This window comes from Triturus cristatus, chromosome 7, assembly GCF_964204655.1.
Source record: "Triturus cristatus chromosome 7, aTriCri1.1, whole genome shotgun sequence".
NCBI lineage: Eukaryota > Metazoa > Chordata > Amphibia > Caudata > Salamandridae > Triturus > Triturus cristatus.
In genome coordinates, this window is record NC_140590.1 from 749562353 (window position 1) to 749578269 (window position 15917).

General features: G+C 52.5%; 1 protein-coding gene across 2 annotated transcripts in view; it reads left to right on the forward strand.

Moving 5' to 3' along the window:
- The window catches only part of DNAH17 (dynein axonemal heavy chain 17), a 14992541-nt gene that overhangs the window by 6935608 nt on the left and 8041016 nt on the right, over positions 1–15917 (forward strand). The gene's annotated exons all lie outside the window — the stretch shown is intronic.

The window sequence follows — 15917 nt, forward strand, 5'->3', positions numbered from 1 at the left end:
TTGATGACCTGAAGCAGGCCATGTGCAGTGCACCTATTCTGAAAAGTCCAGACTACTCCAAAGAGTTCATTGTCCAGACAGATGCTTCTGAGTTAGGTGTGGGAGCTGTTCTTTCACAACTGAATGTAGATGGTCAAGACCAGCCCATTGCTTTTATAAGTAGAAGGCTGACCCCTAGAGAGAAACGTTGGTCAGCTATTGAGAGGGAGGCCTTTGCTGTGGTTTGGGCCCTGAAGAAGCTGAGGCCATACTTGTTTGGCACTCACTTCAAGATTCAGACAGACCATAAGCCCCTCTTGTGGCTAAATCAGATGAAGGGTGAAAATCCCAAACTTCTTAGGTGGTCCATTTCCCTACAGGGGATGGACTTCACAGTGGAACATAGACCTGGGACTGACCATGCCAATGCAGATGGACTCTCCAGATATTTCCACTTAGAACATGAAGACTCAACTGGTCAAGGTTAGTTTAATGTCCCTAAGTTTGGGGGGGGGGGTTGTGTAGGAGAGTAGGGTCTGCTTTCTATGTTCACCCCCACTTTTTGCTTTTGCTTTACTGGTTTTCGACTTAGATGTGGCTGTGGGCCTGCTAATCAGACCCACAGCCCTGCTGTTCTCTCTCTAAATTAATACTATGTACTTTAGGTGCATAACCCATTTGGATAGGATCACCTTATTGGCCCCTGTACAGTGTACCCTAGGTGCCCAGGGCATAGGTGTACCCTAGGCCTACCACGGGCTGCAGCATGTATTATGCCACCCCTGGCCTGGCCTTCCATTCTGACACAACTGGCTGATCACTCAGCTGGGGCAAGGTCGTGTAATCACCCCTTGCTTAGGTGTAGTATTCCTATACCTAACTTACATATAGACACATGTGTACCTATCAGTCACTCCTATGGCAGGCCTTAACAATCCTGGAGGCAGAGTGCTTGGTAACATGTGAGATGGTGCTCTAGCATGAGCTGAGCCTGTCTGCAGCTTTCGAAACCAAGTCCTTATAGCTGTTCTATGATATAGCCTACCATATACTCTTAAAGTGCCTTATAATCTTAGACGGTTATGGTAACTATGGTTTGGCTTTATCGAAACATGTCGTGTAAGGTGTCTAAAACTGTGGAATAATACCTCCATGCCATTTCTGGACATGAGGATATTATTCCCCCCTTCTAGAGGGAAAGACATGTTAAAATCATACTTCACTGTTAGCCTCTGACCAAAGCCTCAGCATCACAAAATGGATGCTGCTGCCACGACACAAGTCTGACCTCCTGCAGCTGGGAGTGATCCCAGCCAGGGAGGCCTGGACAATAGGTTTCCTGCTTGGGGAGGTGCTAGCACCTCCCCAGACAGCCTTTAGTGTATTGGGGCAGGGTGGGCTGAAAGGAATGAGACATGCCTGGGGCACACAAGGTGTTCCTTGCATAGTCCAGTTCAAACCGGCGCTGGGGCACTCCAGCCCCAGCTCTGGCGCGAAACTGGACAAAGGAAAGTGGGTGTAACCAGCCCCTCCCAGGTCCCACCCATAAGGCGTGACCTAGCAGGTATCCCAGCCCCCCAGATTAGTATAAGAGTGGGAGTTGGGCCTCAAGACTTTAGATTATCCTGAACCTGCAACTTGAACAGAAACTCTGGACCTTCGACATTCGACGAAAGAAGAAGACTGAAGAATCTCCCTTGTGGCCAAGGAGTGGCTACCCTGTGCAAACAGGCACCATCAAGAGACTACCCTTTGCTTTGCCCACGTTCTACGAGGAACCGACTGCAGAGCCCGACCAGAGCCTTGACTTCCAGACGTCTCCGACCCTGATCCACATCCACAGCAAAGCTGAGATCCGTGGAGGCGACGAGCGACGTGGGACCGGCTACCTGGGAAAAGTGGCTAGTAACTTAAAGCGCAGCTTCTGAGGCACCCTCGAAGTTGTGCACCGGGGATTGAGAAGCCCCAACCTCAAGCACCATCTGCACCGAAGATCAGCCCCCCACACTCCACGAGTCCTGCGTGGGGCCCTTCTGCATTTTCCTGCTTGCCGCGTCTGTCCGGTTGCTTGCCCGCTGGCTGGTGGCCTTTGTGACGACGCACCCTGAAATCTTCTGCGCTGGTTTGGCTCCTCCAGACTGGCTCCCGCTTCTCTGCAAAGAAGAAGCACCCCAGACCTTCCTGGTCTGCACCAGAAGCAAGTCCTCCGTTCTTCGTGGGTTCAGCTTGCCAAGGCTTGGTGAGTCCTAGTCCAACTTCGACGCCGCCGACAGCAAGAGCCTTCGTGGGACAGCTCGCCTCCTGGTCCTGGTCGTCCTCGACGCTTCCTGGTCCTCCTGGCTGCAGCGACAAGCTTCACCTTCACCTGCAATCTTCACGACATCGCCTGGTTCCTTCCTGGTTCCACGTGGTCACTGGCTAGTGACCTTGACTCTGTCCCTTCTGCTTGCAGGTCTCCTCTCTTCTTGATCCCAGCCTTGGGATCCACCGGACACTCTTCACTGACTGCCTGTCAGCATCTTTCTTCAGGCATCTATAGGAGTCGTAGATGAAAACCGACGCATCTTCACCCCTATGCACCCGCAGCCTGTGGGCTAGGTAACTTGGGTACTCCGGTGCTCATCAGGATAGTGGCTATCCTAGTGTCTAGTTTTCCAGTCTCGACTTCCTAGCTACTCCGGAAGTGTCCTAAATCTACCGTTTTCTAAACTGTACTATTGCTAGTGACTTTTACGCATTACGCGTGAGTGTTTCCACTCTGCACACGAATCCCGTGGGCCTCCCACTTCCTAACTAACGCTAGTGTAGTGTAGCCCCAGCGATTCCCTAGGCCTAGGCCTATTCTATTTCCGTGACAGTGGTCCTTATACCACTTACTTAGTATATGGTTTGCGTGGCCCCTAGGGCCTAACTGTATTACTTACCTGTGTGACTTAATGTATGCATAAATAAGACTGTGTTGTACTTACCTCTAATCTCATAAAGAGTGCTGAGGGTTTGACTAGAATAAATACACTTTATTTTATATATATATCTGTTGTGGTGTCCTTTCATTTGGTATTCAAGGGATTATATATGGTATCACAGCTGGCTTCACATGCCATTCAGAGTTTAGCCTAAGACTGCTCTTGTCCATGCTACCACTAGGATAGCTGGTCTATAAGGTTGACTTTACAACCAATCACCATAAGGGTATTTGGACTGATATAAGGTGTACACTAGAACTAGTGACATCATACATCAGGCCAACTTCTCACACTTCTTACTTAAGGTAATCAAGAAAATCTTACCTTTCATCCCTAAGGACAGCAAGAAAACAGTAGTTACTTCACTAGTCCTTGCCAAACTAGACTACTGCAAAGGGCTCTATCTTGGTATGCCTGAGAAGCAGCTATGCATGTTGCAAATGATTCAGAATGCTGCCGCTAGGCTCTCTGTTAGAAATTCCCAAGTTTCAATCAGTCAGAAAACACCTTCAAAAGTTTCATAGACTCCCGGTTAGGAGCCGTATTATCTTAAGGCCCTTTGCATTACCTATAGGGCACTTCATGGCACTGGTCCTCACTTCCTGAGACGCTCGCTACATTGGTACGTCCCTAAAAGATATCTTTGCTCAGCAGGAGCAAAACTGATATCAACTCCCAGATTTTACAAAATTAGCTGGGGTGGCAGGAGCTTCACAGAGCTGCGGGATGGCGTTACCTCAAGCGAGGCAGTGTTGACTTCTCCAATGCAGTGGCAACACCCTTCCCACCCGTTCTAGCGGCTCATGAAGTATTGTCTCCTACATATCCCAATTTATATTTAGAATACCAAGTGGTATTGTATAAAGTGCATGATAATTTGCATATCTGAAAGAAACAGGTTAGTTAGATTCCTCACCTTAGAATATCCCCAGGCGTCAGGCTGGATCCGGAAAGATTTTAGTAGCAATACCCCTTGCGCGTCGCTAGGCGTCGTCTGCGGCTCCGCGTCCGTCGTTGGCGTCATGCGCCGGAATGACGTCGTCGGAGTACTTAGATGCCGCTCTCGCGCGCTGACGTCAGTTCTTCTTTTTTCCGCGCCAGACAGCGCCGATCCGGGAAGAGCTTCCCCCTTAGTCACTTTTTGACTAAACTTTTTTGACTCTTTTTGGTCTTCTGTCGACTCGACTCTGGTGCCGTAGGATACCTGGGTTTAAAGCCTGTGACTCCTGTCATCGACTGATGTCGGTGACGGACCGCCATCGCCGGTGCCTTTACTGCCTGGGGGCCGACCACGACGCGGAGTCGTGCCTCGATTGTCAGGCCTTGACCTCGAAAGCTAGGCGGGAGTAGTCCCGTAAGCTTCTCGAGATTCGGCACTCGGCTCTGCGCCGTTTACGGTCCCGGTCCAGGAGGAGGTCCAAGGACCGGTTGTGGAGCCGCAGCCACCATCATCGCTCGTCGGGCTCGAAGTCTTCGGGTAAGTCGAAGCGATCAAAGAAGTCCAAGAGGCGACACCGCTCTTCGGACTCCACTCGCCGGTCGCGCGACTCGGCCGAGGGTCAGGGTGGTCCCACCCCCGCGGCTCCATCGGAGCCACAGGAGCCGCGTCCGTCCCCATACCCGCCGGTCCCTGGGACTGACGCGACTCCGGCAGAGGTCAGTGCCTTCCTCTCAGCCATGAGGAGCCTGGCTCCGCCGTCGACGCCTGTCAGCGCGCCTTCGGGCCCTGCGGGTTCGACTGGGCGGCCTCACATGCCGGTGGCTCCGGCCCCGGCGCCGTCGGCGACTCCGGTCCCGACGCCGCAGGTCCCCGAGGGATCTAGGCCTGGATCTCTGCCGGTGCCGGTCAACCTCATGACGCCTCCTCCACTGGCGCCGATCCCCGGTTTAGCCCCGGTCCGGGCCCGACGCCGGCGTGGCGCCGCTCGACGCCGCATCCGGCGCCGGTGGATGAGCATTTTATCTACCGCCCGGCTCCGATTATTCCTCCTGTTTATCAGGACTCGGATGATGGGGGCGACTGGGAGGGGTCTGAGGACCCTATGGCCAGACAGCCCCAACTTTTACAGGACTGGGCAGACGAACTGGGGGATGCCAGGGGTCTGGACACCTCCCTGGACGCTGGTTTCATCTCTCCTCCGACTGTGGCCTCGCAGGAAGGTGCAGCTTTCTCAGTGGTGCTGCGCAAGGTGGCCAAAGCCCTTGGGCTGGAGTTGCCTGCTGCGGCACAGAGGTGCTTCAACCGACAGCAAGCTCCACAGAGCCTCTGCTGCAGTTCAATGAGGCCCTCATAGACGTTCTGCAGGGCACCTGGTCCAAGCCATCCACAGTTCCTCCTGTGGATCGGAACGTGGCCCGGCGCCACCGCCCTGCTCCGGGCGACCCCAGTTTTCTGTCCCAACACCCCACCCCGAGAGTCTGGTTATCCAGGCCTCGACTTCCCAATCCTCCTTCCCGTCCGCTCCTCCGGAACGGGAATCCAAGAGGTTGGAACAGTTCGGAAAGAAGCTGTTCTCTTCCCTGAGTTTGGGGCTGCGATCTTTAAATACCGCTTGCCTCTTGGACCGTTATTCCCACTCTCTGTGGGATGCGGTGGAGGACGTGCTGCCCCTGTGCCCGGAGGAGGCCCGGACACGACTCACCCAGGCGCTTGCTGACGGGCGAGATGCAGCACGGCACGCCATATGGTGTGGACTAGACACCACGGACTCGCTGGGTAGGGTGATTTCCACCACGGTGGCGCTCCGGTGCCACGCCTGGCTGCGGTCCACGTCTTTCTCGGGGGATGTCCAGAGTTCTCTCATGGATATGTCCTTTGATGGCACTCACCTTTTTGGTGAGAAGGTGGATAGTGCGCTGGCTCGTCTCAAGGACTCCCAGGCTACGGCCAAGCCCTTGGGCCTCTCGGCCCCGCGGCCGCAAACTTCCGCCTTTCATCCCTTTCGTGGCCAAGGAAGGGGCGCCTCCTCCCATCTGCCTAGCCACCGGCTGCAGAACCAACCTGCACGTGGTCGCGGACGTGGATTCCGCCGAGGCGGTACTGGAGGACAACGTGCCGGTCAGTCCACATCCACACCGGCAGCATCCGCCTCAAAGCCCTCCTAGTCCGAGCTTTCAGGCCCATTCCACGCCAGTGGGTGGCAGAGTTCGCCATCACCTGCTCCACTGGCGTTCCATCACATCGGACAGGTGGGTGCTGCAAATCGACCGAAGGGGCTACTCCCTCCCCTTCGAGACGACCCCTCCAGCCATGCCACCGCAGTACCACCGTATGTCGGGGGATCACTTGAATCTTCTGCGCGAGGAAGTTACGGCCCTCTTGGCCAAAGAGGTTATCGAGCGCGTTCCTGGTCCAGAAGTAGGTCGTGGTTGCTATTCCCACTACTTTCTGGTTCCCAAGAAGGGCAAAGGGGGCCTACGCCCTATCTTGGACCTCAGGAGCGTCAACGCCTTCCTCTGGAAGGAACGGTTCAAGATGCTCACTTTAGCTCAGGTTCTGGCTGCCCTCGACCCTGGAGACTGGATGGTAGCGTTGGACTTGCAGGACGCCTATTTTCACATCCCCGTCCTGCCGGCCCACCGGCGTTACCTGCGGTTCACGGTGGGTCAGGAGCACTTTCAGTTCACCGTGCTCCCCTTCGGCCTCACCAGTGCCCCTCGGGTGTTCACGAAGTGATGGCGGTGGTCGCAGCTCATCTGCGCGGATTAGGGGTTCCAGTCTTTCCCTATCTCGACGACTGGCTGTTGAAGGCGGGCTCGCCCCAGCAAGTCGTCTCCCACCTCCAGACTACGGCCGACCTCCTGCATTCACTGGGGTTCTCCATCATTGTGCCGAAGTCGCACCTGAGTCCCTCCCAGAAGCTCCTCTTTATCGGACCGGTTCTAGATTCGGCGCAGTTCCGGGCTTATCCTCCGGAACAGCGGGTCCGGGATATTCAGGCTCTGATTCCCATCTTTCGGCCTCTATCCTGGGTTTCGGTCAGGTTGATGCTGCGGCTTCTGGGGCTGATGGCCTCCTGCATCCTGTTGGTGCATTACGCCAGGTGGCGAATGCGGGCTCTGCAGTGGGACCTGAAGTTTCAGTGGGCCTAGCATCGAGGCAACCTGTCCGACCATGTCTTGATCTCGGAGGGCACTACGAAGCAGTTGCAGTGGTGGCTCACGGACCGCGATTGGGTCAGCGGCAGATGCCTCTCCCTTCCCCAACCAGAGCACGTAGTAGTGACGGATGCATCCCTCCTGGGATGGGGGGGCCATATGGGAGAGGAGTTTGAGGTTACGGGTCCTGGAGTGTATGGGTGCAGAGGTGCTGGATTGGTTGGTATCCTTGTGTGCTACACCGTAGGCAAAGAGGGGGCGCACCTAGAAATAGGCTGCAGAGTGGGACTTGGGGACAAGTCTTGGAGATTCCAACAGGGGCTCAGTTTGTGGGGGTCCTGGGAGCAGGGGAGCACCGTTGGTTGACATGGACCCAGGCCGGGGTGCTCTGGTGCATAGGGTTTTGTTCGATCAGTGGCCATGCGTCAAAGGCACCCACAGATCTCAGTTAGACCTGCAAAGGGGGAGCAAAACAGAACAGCTGGACCACTCTCAGTGCTTGCCTCTGTGATGCTGACGTTCCTCAACGGCTGCTCGGCTTTTGCGGTATTAGATTCTGAATTGGACTCAAACAAGCTTTGGTTGCTGCAAGGGGTCTGGTACCCTGGGTACAGATGCAGGGTGGGTCCAGTTAGTCATGGTGTCTTCTCACTTGGTAGGAAGATTGATCTGACCTCTAGGAGCATGGTGACCTCCTCCTGTGTGGCTGCTGCATCAGTGGTTCCAGTGAGCAACATATCTGTTAACCAGGCGTTACGTTCGGTACCTTCAGGTTGCAGAGAATTGGCTCCTCCACTTCAAGGGAGATGCTGATGGCTTGGCTGAGAGCTGGAGGCCCTCCATGGCTTTTGCAGGATGCACAGCTGCAGTACGAGTCGGGTGTGCAACTGTTGGGACAGGCGTATGTAAGCTGGCAGGGTTTGGCGCCAAATTCCACCAGCAGTCCGCAGTTCTTGCTTCTTTGGCTCTTCTTTGTCCTCTTCTTTTCTTCAGTCAGAAGAATATAAGTCCCTGGTGTCCAGGGGCAACCTAAATAATCAAATCTGAAAGAAACTATTAGTTATAGATTCCTTACCTTAGAATTCCCCCAGGCATCAGACTGGATCTGGAAGGTTTTTTGTCAGCAGTACCCCTGCGCTTTGGAAGGTGGAGTTCGTCGACTTCGCGTTTGCTGTCTTGCGTCGTGGTCGCCGGGATGATGTTGGGGTAGCTACATAGATGCCGCCCTTGTGCGCTGACGTCAGTTCTTTCTTTTTCCTGCGCCAGCAAGCGCAGATCCGGAGAGAGCGGTACCTCCAGTCACTTTTTGACTGACCTTTTCTAGACTTTTGTTGACTTTGTTTTTTGAGTCCATTGACTCATGATGCACAAGGAATTCCCGGCTTCAGGGGTTGTGGTTCCTGTAACTGACTGATGTAGGTGACGGATCCGCACTGCTTGTGCCTCTACTGCCTGGAGCGCGACCATGACCCCAAGTCGTGCTCCGACTGCCGGACCATGGCCCGAAGTCTTTGCGGGAGCGGTCCTGAAAGCTACTTGAGGCCCGGCAGTCAGCTCCGCGTCGCTTTTGGTCCCGGTCACGTAGGTGGTCGGGGACCAGTCAAGGAGCCACCACCATTCTTCATCCAAGTCTTCGCACTCAGGGTCAGGGAAGTCGAAGCACAAGAAGAAGTCGCAGAAGCATCGTCGCTCTTAAACTTCTCGGCTGACACGACTAGGGATGCGGGTGGAGCCCAAAGGGTCAACTCCAGGTTTCCCCCCCTTCCCCGGACTGGGAGCAACCCCTGCCCAGCTTCATCAGTTATACGAAGCGATGCAAGCCATCTTTGGACAGCCCGAATCTCCCAGCGCGCCTTCTAGCCCTCCGGACTCGGCTGGGAGCCCAGGGCCTTCGACGCCGGCGGCTTCAGCGCCGCAGGGTCCCCTTGGATCCAGGCCTGGATCTGGATTGTCTCAGGTCGACCTTGTTACGCCTCCCCCGGCGCCGATATCACCGGCACCACGTCCGCAGCCGGCGTCACCTGTGTCCCCAGCTGACTTCGACCCCGGCCTCCACCTCCACACAGAGTCAGACCGGCGTCGACCGACGCCGGATCTAGCGCCAACGAGTACTTTTGTGCCCCTGTTCTACCCTGGCTCTTTGAGACCAGATTGGCAGCCAGAGGAGGGTGAGGAGGATTGGGAGGGGTTTGGGGACCCTTTAACCGACCAGTTGGTTTATGAACAGGACGGGAGAGAGGAACTGGGGGAAGCCAGTGGTCTGGATACCTCACCAGACTTTGGCATGTTGTCTCTTCCTACCGTGGCTAAGGAGGAGGGAGAGTCATATGCAGTGGTGTTGCGTAGGGTGGCCAAGCCTCTCCACCTAAAGCTACCCACAATGGCAGTCAGGACTAACCTCCTAAAAACAATATTTTATATGTACTTTTATGCATTCTTTATTGTAATGCGAAATAAAGTTATGTGATGATGAGGACAAAATCCATAGGGAGTTTCAATGCTGGTTGTATTGCTCCTCTGCTGCAATTTGCACTGGACAGATCACCTTAGTAGACTTCGATCAGTCACAAGTGGCAACTCCATCCCAACAGACTAGCATGTCAATTCAGAACAATAAAAAATGGATCAGCTAACATTCCATACATTCACTAGTTACCTCAGTGATGGGGGAATGCAGTGTTTCTAGAGTGGACTTTTTGGCTCCACTGTACCATAAGTCCGATCCCTCTCATCCAGAAATTGCCAATAGGCACTTGTAATTCTCTTTAGTCTGGACTGAGTGCGATGACGGAAGAATACATGCCTCCTTCTTATGAGTTATAGTTATAGTTAGCCTTGATGGCTGTCTCTTTCGAAGGATCTCCATTTCCAGCACAGAAGACAGCTACTATACCCATTTCTCTCAAAGCTGAACCTTGTTGCTTAAAATGTGAAATGTAGACCTTATCCTTGAATGACCTAGCCCATGAAGTCCAGGGTATTCTTCTGTATGCCATGTGCCCTTCTATGTGCAGCCTATTCTAGCCTTTTTTCATCCAGTTGTAAGCAGAAGGGTGATGATCCCTTACAAGTTGAAGTTTACGGTTTCCATGGTATGGCATAGAAAAATGAAAAACCCATTTTCTGAGAACATTGTTCACAGAGGCACATTACATTTTTGTTATGTTTTTGCTTTTTGTTTTTCCTGATAAATACATTTATGCTTGTGCTGATTGCAGTACAATGTTTCTGTTTTTTAATCATTTATTTGATTTTTCCTGATGCCCCTGCCCCCATAGAGTTTACTTGGATCCTTGGGAGACTCCTGCAATATTTGTATTTATTTATTCAATTTGTGCCTGTAGGCGAGTAGGGTCTGCTTTCTATGTTCACCCCCACTTTTTGCTTTTGCTTTACTGGTTTTCGACTTAGATGTGGCTGTGGGCCTGCTAATCAGACCCACAGCCCTGCTGTTCTTTCTCTAAATTGATACTATGTACTTTAAGTGCATAACCCATTTGGATAGGATCACCTTATTAGCCCCTGTACAGTGTACCTTAGGTACCCAGGTTATAGGTGTACCCTAGGCCTACCAGGGGCTGCAGCATGTATTATGCCAACCCTGGCCTTGCCTTCCATTTTGACACAACTGGCTGATCACTCAGCTGGGGCAAGGTCGTGCAATCACTCCTTGCTTAGGTGTAGTATTCCTATACCTAACTTACATATAGGCACATGTGTACCTATCAGCCACTCCTATGGCAGGCCTTAACAATCCTGGAGGCAGAGTGCTTGGTAACATGTGAGATGGTGCTCTAGCATGAGCTGAGCCTGTCTGCAGCTTTCGGAACCATGTCCTTATAGCTGTTCTATGATATAGCCTACCATATACTCTTATAGTGCCTTATAATCTTAAACGGTTATGGTAACTATGGTTTGGCTTTATCAAAACATGTCGTGTAAGGTGTCTAACACTTTGGAATAATACCCCCATCCCATTTCTGGGGATGAGGATATTATCCCTCCCTTCTAGAGGGGGAAGACATGTTGTAACCTACTTACCCGGTTAAAGTTAACCAGAGCCCCAGCATCACAAAATGGATGCTGCTGCCACAGACACGAGTCTGACCTCCTGCTGCTGGGAGTGATCCCGGCAAGGGAGGCTTGGACAATAGGTTTCCTGCCTTGGGAGGTGCGAGCACTGTGAGAAGTTGGCCTGATGTATGATGTCACTAGTTCTAGTGTACACCTTATATCAGTCCAAATACCCTTATGGTGATTGGTTGTAAAGTCAACCTTATAGACCAGCTATCCTAGTGGTAGCATGGACAAGAGCAGTCTTAGGCTAAACTCTGAATGGCATGTGAAGCCAGCTGTGATACCATATATAATCCCTTGAATACCAAATGAAAGGACACCACAACAGATATATATATAAAATAAAGTGTATTTATTCTAGTCAAACCCTCAGCACTCTTTATGAGATTAGAGGTAAGTACAACACAGTCTTATTTATGCATACATTAAGTCACACAGGTAAGTAATACAGTTAGGCCCTAGGGGCCACGCAAACCATATACTAAGTAAGTGGTATAAGGACCACTGTCACGGAAATAGGATAGGCCTAGGCCTAGGGAATCGCTGGGGCTACACTATACTACCAAAGGTTAGGAAGTGGGAGGCCCACGGGATTCAGGTGCAGAGTGGAAACACTCACGCGTAATGCGTAAAAGTCACTAGCAATAGTACAGTTTAGAAATAGATAGATTTAGGACACTTCCGGAGTAGCTAGGAAGTCGAGACTGGAAAACTAGACACTAGGATAGTCACTATCCTGATGAGCACCGGAGTACCCAAGTTACCTAGCCCACAGGCTGCGGGTGCATAGGGGTGAAGTTGCGTCGGGTTTCGTCGTCGACTCCTATGGATGCCTGAAGAAAGATGCTGACAGGCAGTCAGTGAAGAGTGTCCGGTGGATCTCAAGGCTGGGATCAAGAAGAGAGGAGACCTGCAAGCAGAAGGGACAGAGTCAAGGTCACTAGCCAGTGACCACGTGGAACCAGGAAGGAACCAGGCGATGTCGTGAAGATTGCAGGTGAAGGTGAAGCTTGTCGCTGCAGCCACGAGGACCAGGAAGCGTCGAGGACGACCAGGACCAGGAGGCGAGCTGTCCCACGAAGGCTCTTGCTGTCGGCGGCGTCGAAGTTGGACTAGGACTCACCAAGCCTTGGCAAGCGGAACCCACGCAGAACGGAGGACTTGCTTCTGGTGCAGACCAGGAAGGTCTGGGATGCTTCTCTTTTTCAAAGGAGCAGGAGCTAGTCTGGAGGAGCCAAACCAGCGCTGAAGATTACGGGATGCGTCGTCACAAAGGCCACTACCCAGCGGGCGAGCAACCGGACAGACGCGGCAAGCAGGAAAATGCAGAAGGGCCCCACGCAGGACTCGTGGAGTGTGGGGGGCTGGTCTTCGGTGCAGATGGTGCTTGGGGTTGGAGCTTCTCAATCCCCGGTGCACAACTTCGAGGGTGCCTCAGAAGCTGCGCTTGAAGATACTAGCCACTTTTACCAGGTAGCCGGTCCCACGTCTCTCGTCGCCTCCACGGATCTCAGCTCTGCTGTGGATGTGGATCAGGGTCGGGGAAGTCTGGAAGTCAAGGCTCTGGTCGGGCTCTGCAGTCGGTCCCTCGTAGAACTTTAGCAAAGCAAAGGGTAGTCTCTTGATGGTGCCTGTTTGCACAGGGTAGCCACTCCTTGGCCACAAGGGAGATTCTTCAGTCTTCTTCTTTCGTCGAATGTCGAAGGTCCAGAGTTTCTGTTCAAGTTTGCAGGTTCAGGATAATCTAAAGTCTTGAGGCCCAACTCCCACTCTTATACTAATCTGGGGGGCTGGGATACCTGCTAGGTCACACCTTATGGGTGGGACCTGGGAGGGGGTGGTTACACCCCCTTCCCTTTGTCCAGTTTCGCGCCAGAGCTGGGGCTGGAGTGCCCCAGCGCCGGTTTGAACTGGACTATGCAAGGAACACCTTGTGTGCCCCAGGCATGTCTCATTCCTTTCAGCCCACCCTGCCCCAATACACTAAAGTCTGTCTGGGGAGGTGCTAGCACCTCCCCAAGCAGGAAACCTATTGTCCAGGCCTCCCTGGCTGGGATCACTCCCAGCAGCAGGAGGTCAGACTTGTGTCGTGGCAGCAGCATCCATTTTGTGAAGCTGAGGCTTTGGTCAGAGGCTAACAGTGAAGTATGATTTTAACATGTCTTTCCCTCTAGAAGGGGGGAACAATATCCTCATGTCCAGAAATGGTATGGGGGTATTATTCCACAGTGTTAGACACCTTACACGACATGTTTCGATAAAGCCAAACCATAGTTACCATAACCGTTTAAGATTATAAGGCACTTTAAGAGTATATGGTAGGCTATATCATAGAACAGCTATAAGGACATGGTTCCGAAAGCTGCAGACAGGCTCAGCTCATGCTAGAGCACCATCTCACATGTTACCAAGCACTCTGCCTCCAGGATTTTGAAGGCCTGCCCTAGGAGTGACTGATAGGTACACATGTGTGTGAGAAGTTGGCCTGATGTATGATGTCACTAGTTCTAGTGTACACCTTATATCAGTCCAAATACCCTTATGGTGATTGGTTGTGAAGTCAACCTTATAGACCAGCTATCCTAGTGGTAGCATGGACAAGAGCAGTCTTAGGCTAAACTCTGAATGGCATGTGAAGCCAGCTGTGATACCATATATAATCCCTTGAATACCAAATGAAAGGACACCACAACAGATATATATATAAAATAAAGTGTATTTATTCTAGTCAAACCCTCAGCACTCTTTATGAGATTAGAGGTAAGTACAACACAGTCTTATTTATGCATACATTAAGTCACACAGGTAAGTAATACAGTTAGGCCCTAGGGGCCACGCAAACCATATACTAAGTAAGTGGTATAAGGACCACTGTCACGGAAATAGGATAGGCCTAGGCCTAGGGAATCGCTGGGGCTACACTATACTACCAAAGGTTAGGAAGTGGGAGGCCCACGGGATTCAGGTGCAGAGTTGAAACACTCACGCGTAATGCGTAAAAGTCACTAGCAATAGTACAGTTTAGAAATAGACAGATTTAGGACACTTCCGGAGTAGCTAGGAAGTCGAGACTGGAAAACTAGACACTAGGATAGTCACTATCCTGATGAGCACCAGAGTACCCAAGTTACCTAGCCCACAGGCTGCGGGTGCATAGGGGTGAAGTTGCGTCGGGTTTCGTCGTCGACTCCTATGGATGCCTGAAGAAAGATGCTGACAGGCAGTCAGTGAAGAGTGTCCGGTGGATCCCAAGGCTGGGATCAAGAAGAGAGGAGACCTGCAAGCAGAAGGGACAGAGTCAAGGTCACTAGCCAGTGACCACGTGGAACCAGGAAGGAACCAGGTGATGTCGTGAAGATTGCAGGTGAAGGTGAAGCTTGTCGCTGCAGCCACGAGGACCAGGGAACGTCGAGGACGACCAGGACCAGCAGGCGAGCTGTCCCACAAAGGCTCTTGCTGTCGGCGGCGTCGAAGTTGGACTAGGACTCACCAAGCCTTGGCAAGCGGAACCCACGCAGAACGGAGGACTTGCTTCTGGTGCAGACCAGGAAGGTCTGGGGTGCTTCTTCTTTGCAGAGAAGCAGGAGCCAGTCTGGAGGAGCCAAACCAGCACTGAAGATTACAGGGTGCGTCGTCACAAAGGCCACTAGCCAACGGGCAAGCAACCGGACAGACGCGGCAAGCAGGAAAATGCAGAAGGGCCCCACGCAGGACTCGTGGAGTGTAGGGGGCTGGTCTTCGGTGCAGATGGTGCTTGGGGTTGGGGCTTCTCAATCCCCGGTGCACAACTTCGAGGGTGCCTCAGAAGCTGCGCTTGAAGATACTAGCCACTTTTCCCAGGTAGCCGGTCCCACTTCTCTCGTCGCCTCCACGGATCTCAGCTCTGCTGTGGATGTGGATCAGGGTCGGAGAAGTCTGGAAGTCAAGGCTCTGGTCGGGCTCTGCAGTCGGTTCCTCGTAGAACTTGGGCAAAGCAAATGGTAGTCTCTTGATGGTTCCTGTTTGCACAGGGTAGCCACTCCTTGGCCACAAGGGAGATTCTTCAGTCTTCTTCTTTCGTCGAATGTCGAAGGTCCAGAGTTTCTGTTCAAGTTGCAGGTTCAGGATAATCTAAAGTCTTGAGGCCCAACTCCCACTCTTATACTAATCTGGGGGGCTGGGATACCTGCTAGGTCACGCCTTATGGGTGGGACCTGGGAGGGTGTGGTTACACCCACTTCCCTTTGTCCAGTTTCGCGCCAGAGCTGGGGCTGGAGTGCCCCAGCGCCGGTTTGAACTGGACTATGCAAGGAACACCTTGTGTGCCCCAGGCATGTCTCATTCCTTTCAGCCCACCCTGCCCCAATACACTAAAGGTTGTCTGGGAAGGTGCTAGCACCTCCCCAAGCAGGAAACCTATTGTCCAGGCCTCCCTGGCTGGGATCACTCCCAGCAGCAGGAGGTCAGACTTGTGTCGTGGCAGCAGCATCCATTTTGTGATGCTGAGGCTTTGGTCAGAGGCTAACGGTAAAGTATGATTTCAACATGTCTTTCCCTCTAGAAGGGGGGAATAATATCCTCATGTCCAGAATTGGTATGGGGGTATTATTCCACAGTGTTAGACACCTTACACGATGTGAGAAGTTGGCCTGATATGTAGTGCTCACTATTCTAGTGATCACTGTGTATCATTCCAAACGACCCTTATTGATGATTGGTTGTAAGTCAACCTTTTAGACCAGCTATCCTTGTAGCGTGGATACGAGCAGTCTTTAGGCTAAACTCTAGAGGGCGTGTTAAGCCAGCTGTTTACCATCA